The sequence below is a fragment of the Amphiura filiformis genome, chromosome 16 (assembly GCF_039555335.1).
Source record: "Amphiura filiformis chromosome 16, Afil_fr2py, whole genome shotgun sequence".
NCBI classification, from domain to species: Eukaryota; Metazoa; Echinodermata; class Ophiuroidea; order Amphilepidida; family Amphiuridae; genus Amphiura; species Amphiura filiformis.
Genome location: NC_092643.1, coordinates 49,491,445 through 49,497,190, shown reverse-complemented (window position 1 = coordinate 49,497,190; position 5,746 = coordinate 49,491,445).

Genomic DNA, 5,746 nt, shown 5'->3' with positions numbered 1-5,746 from the left:
ACGAATTCCCGGATGTTGGACTTAGTCTCCGGCTGTGAATTCTCCACATAATTTGTATGGGGAAAAAGAAAACTTAGTCTCCGGTCGAAATGCAATCACACAGTAAAGAATAGGGACACCAAGGACAAAATTTCTATCTCCCTGAATGCGCTTGTACACGTAAATGCGTCATTGCTTGGATTCTGGGTTGGATTGGGAATCAGTAAATAGTTCTTATCATGAATATCAAGTTACAAGTCATGTATTTTGTCAATAGTGTTGCGGGGATCTGTAAAACAAAAAAATTATTATCAATTTATATTTACAAAAAATAAAAATTGGTGACTGACGGGCAAAAAATAAATGATAAACTCAGGCAAATGCTTGTCAGAACAAGTTCAGTGTTGAAGTTCCATTTCCCTAAAATTTTCTTCACAAGGGGCTGTGCTATAATTATGAACGGGGGGGGGGTAAAATTAGGGGTGGGGCAAGAATTTTTTGGCCAACCAAAAAGGGGGAGTGATTTTTAGCTGGCGATGGCACACATTCATGGGGCGCCTTTCAAATAAAACCGCTCTAAAAAAAGGCACCCAAAGCGGACCCAAAGGCCAAGGGCAGTAGGCCTACAGATTAAAAACATTCCTGCTCACTGTGCCTAGGCCTACTGAGTATTGTGGTTTGCAAATTGAGACCCAAAAAATTTCAGGGGGGGCGAAGAACTTTTGGCAGGCGGAGGGTAAGCAATTTTTTGGCGAGCGAGGGGGGTGGGCAGGCATGGGGAGCATGAATGACATTGACCCATGTCTCATTGATTGGAGGGTGACCCCGGGTGGGGAAAATGTTTTTATTAGCCTATTCTTAATTTTTTTTTCTCTTTATCTCGGGATTCATACTTCTTGGCATTTCGATATGTGAAATTTCAATATCCATTTTATAGGCTGCACTCCATGGTACAGCAAAAAAATAAGTTTATACACAGCCTTATTAATGCTGAAATACTTAGGGCCTACTGTAACAGATCTGCATCTGTAGGCCTAAGTAGGCCTATACTCACTATACTGTGCTATTAAACTCCCCGGCTAACTCCTGACACAGGATATCCCGCACAAGGGTGAACTTTAACCAGATGAACTACAACCACCAGGTTAGAGCAGACACCACAAACAAAACACAAAACAACAACAAAACATAAAAAACAATAGGCCCTAACTAAAACACAAAAATAATAACTAAAACACAAAATTTGAATAACTGAAACACAAAACAATTATTAAAACACAAAACAATAAGTAAAATACAAACAATAACTAAAACAATAATAACTAAAACAGAAAACAATAACTAAAACAGAAAACAATAACTACAACAGAAAACAATAACTAAAACAGAAAACAATAACTAAAACAGAAAGCAATAACTAAAACACAAAACAATAACTAAAACACAAAACAATAACTAAAACACAAAACAATAACTAAAACACAAAACAATAACTAAAACACAAAACAATAACTAAATACAAACAATAACTACAACACAAAACAATAAAACAGAAAACAATAGCTAAAACAGAAAACAATAACTAAAACAAAAAACAATAACTAAAACAGAAAACAATAACTAAAACACAAAACAATAACTAAAACACAAAACAATAACTAAAACACAAAACAATAACTAAATACAAACAATAACTAAAACACAAAACAATAACTACAACACAAAACAATAAAACAGAAAACAATAACTAAAACAGAAAACAAGAACTAAAACAGAAAACAATGACTAAAACCATAAAACAATAACTAAAACACAACAATAACTAAAACACAAAACAATAAAACAGAAAACAATAACTAAAACAGAAAACAAGAACTAAAACACAAAACAAGAACTAAAACACAAAACAATAACTAAAACACAAAACAATAACTAAATACTAACAATAACTAAAACAGAAAACAATAACTACAACACAAAACAATAAAACAGAAACCAATAACTAAAACAGAAAAATAACTAAAACAGAAAACAATAACTAAAACAGAAAACAATAACTAAAACAGAAAACAATAACTAAAACAGAAAACAATAACTAAAACAGAAAACAATAACTAAAACAGAAAACAATAACTAAAACAGAAAACAATAACTAAAACAGAAAACAATAACTAAATCAAAACAATATCTAAAACACAAAACAATAATTAAAACACAAAAGATAACTAAAATGCAAAACAATAACTAAAATGCTAAACAATAACTAAAAAACAAAACAATAGCTAAAACACAAAACAATAACTAAAACACAAAACAATAACTAAATCACAAAACAATATCTAAAACACAAAACAATAATTAAAGCAACAACTAAAATGCAAAATAACTAAAATGCAAAACAATAACACATAAAAAACAATAAAACAAAATTCAATAACCAAAACACAAAAAAAATAACTAAAACACAAAACAATACCTAAAATGCAAAACAATAACTAAAATGCAAAACAATAACTAAATTACAAAACAATAACTAAATCACAAATAACTAAAAAAATTCAATAATCAAAACACAAAACAATAACTAAAACACAAAACAATAACTAAAGTGCAAAACAATAACTAAATCACAAAACAATAATACACAAAACAATAACTAAATCACAAAACAATAACTAAAACACAAAACAATAACTAAATCACAAAACAATATCTAAAACACAAAACAATAACTAAAACACAAAACTATAAAAAACAAAATAACTGAAACACAAAACAACAAAAACACAAAACAAAAACTAACACACCAAACATATAAAAACAATAACTAAAAACACCGAAAAACTGAAACACAAAACAATAACAAAAACTCAAAGCAATACCTAACACACCAAACAATGACTATATTTTATAAAACACAAAATACCTAAAACACTAAACAACTAAAACACACAACAATAAAACACAAAGCAACAAAAACACAAAATTATACCTAAAACTAACACATCAAACAAAAACAAAAAAATAAATAAATAAATAAAATAATAAATAAAACAATAATACAACACAAACTAATTGAACACAAACAATAACTAAAACACAAAACAATAACAAAAACACAAAACAATGAATAAAACACAAAATTAAAAACACAAAATTACTGGGTTTTTTTTCGTTCCAAAATATTGCAACAAGCAATTTTTGTTGGAGGGAAAGGTTAAAAGGCCTGGCAATCATGGTATGCTAAAAGTGTATATTTTACACAAGATTGACGAAATGTATGGCTCAAATGGGATGAACTTAGCTTTGGACAAAGTGGCAATGAACAATAAATGATTGAATGATAATCTCTGGTTTTAAAGCTTTTTAAGAAAGCTTTTGGATCAAGTTAATCTCTTATGATTCTCCATTGCTGCACTGCACATATGCTGTGGGTGGGCCATGGTCTGGAGTACTCAAGTTTGATTTGGGTAGGGATGTGCCTCCAAGAATCTCAAAATGGGCCCATATATGTGATTCCAAAAAAACTTTATACCAAAGGCCCAGATTTTTGGCTATATTTGAACACAATTTCACAAAATTTCAATTTTTATCTTAATTTGACAAAGTTATACTTTTATATCAAAATTGACCAAGAAAAGGGACTCAGTGTCAGTGGCGTAGCCAGCACTTTTTCAGAGGGGGGGGGCAAAGGGTAGACTTCTCCGTAGTTCACTTGCCAATTGTGCATACTCTGGCTATTACATTTAATTTATTCAATTATTTGTGCACAATTGATAGATTTTCACATCTGATCTTTTCAGTCACCCTACTCCCTCCGTTTGTTAGCTTCCCAAGTGGACTACTGACTTTGACTTGCGGTTAACATTTTTAACACGGGACTCTATGGAGAGTTAGGCCAATTTCTGGCCTAACTAAAATTGGTCATGATGTAATGCATCTTTAAATGAATCTGGCTTGTGATTGGGCGCCCAGATCTCGTTATTGTTTAAATCTTCCCGCACGTTCCATTACCATTAACTATACATGGTACACATCTATGGAATGCGGCGCTTTTGTGCTGGCGCGAAAGTTGGTGGATGAACGTACGCATCTAGCGTGTATTGTACCACCATGCTAAGTCTTGTGGTTAGATTTGATTGATAAACAAGTATGATTGACAGTGTTTTAGAGAACGAAGTCCCGGGGTAAAGTTCTGCTTAAAAGTGAAAGTCTGTAGTCAATTTTTAACTCGTAATAAACTGGCAGATTGTAAAATTAGAATTGTTCAGTATTGAAGTGAATTGTGTATTGATATAGAATGGCATGCACAAAATTAAGCACAGCACTTACACTAGTTGCGCATTGCGTAATGCTTGACTGATACACACTTACATGAAATTACATGAGCGCAAGTTGGGATTTAATGATGCGAGCAGTAACAAAAACGGTATGTGAATTTACATGAGCGCAAGTTGGGATTTAATGATGCGAGTACTACGCTGAGTAGTAACAAAAACAGAATAATTGTTGCCAATTAGAAGCCTAATTCAAGAGACAGTCCAAAGTGGAAGCAAACAGTGGCGTAGCGTGAGTCATCACATTGGGGGCACCGCATGACTGGAGACGGGGGCACGGGTCTGATTGGGGGGGCACATAGCCATTTTTCTGCCATTTATGGGATTTAAAAAATTTCAGATCGATTGGGGGGGCATTAATTTGATGCTTCATTTTGGTCCACCAGATTACCAGTTTGAGAACATGGACAAGTTTGCATAGTATGTTGTTCTTTCTTGTACCGGGTGTCCCAAAAGTAACTTAACATTGTGAATTTGCCATAACTTGCGTTAGGTTAATAGTGTTGTTACAAAAATTGCACAGTATCTAGATAATTCTTTTAGAAATGTTATGATACTAAACATGCCTATGTGGTCATGACCCTTTGGCATAAAATTAATGGATATCTACCGTACAGTAAAACCCACTTTTATAAACGCAAAATAAGTCTCGTCATTTGAGGCGTGATAAGACGATAATCCGTATCGTTTTAATATCTGTTTTATTTAATTTTGCTGTGTTTGTTTGGTTGTTTGTTTGTTTTCAATGCGTAATCTTCATTTGCATCTGGATTTTATATGGAAACTGCTTAAGATTTTTTCTGAGGATTCGATGAACAGTTGTACGCGGTACGTTGTTCTCCATTGAAAGTCGACATACTGATCGTCTAGGGCTTTTCGCCACCGCTCTTCGTATGACATCGTTGTAGCCGATCTTCCTGTTCTTCCACGTCCTGCCCGAGGTAGATCATGAACAGATCCAGTTGATAGGAATTTCTGCACTAGTTGCTGGATTGTATTTCGGCTGGGTGCATAACTTACATTAAAATGTTCCTTAAACTTTGCTTGAGTGAGTTTGTCCCACTTTGTCTCAGCAAAGAACCATATACGATCTGAATCCGTTGATCTATAGGAAATTCATTCAGTTTAAAAACTGTTTTAAAGTAAAGTTTAATATTGTCAATATATTCTAATTATAATCTAAAACAGCATTCACGCTTACGCTAGGACATGTAACCCATGAATGTTCATACCTAAATGTACATGTGCCCGGGAGCGTATGCAGTGAGTTACCCACTCTATTGTTCAAGGAAGCGCATCATTCATGTGCGAACAAATAACATAATGAGCTTGCTTTTGTGGGTTTGATACACACACATATAAAGTCGCACAGTAAGGTCAAGGGGTCATCAATAATGCTGTTTTTGGTATCAGAATGATTCTAAAAGATC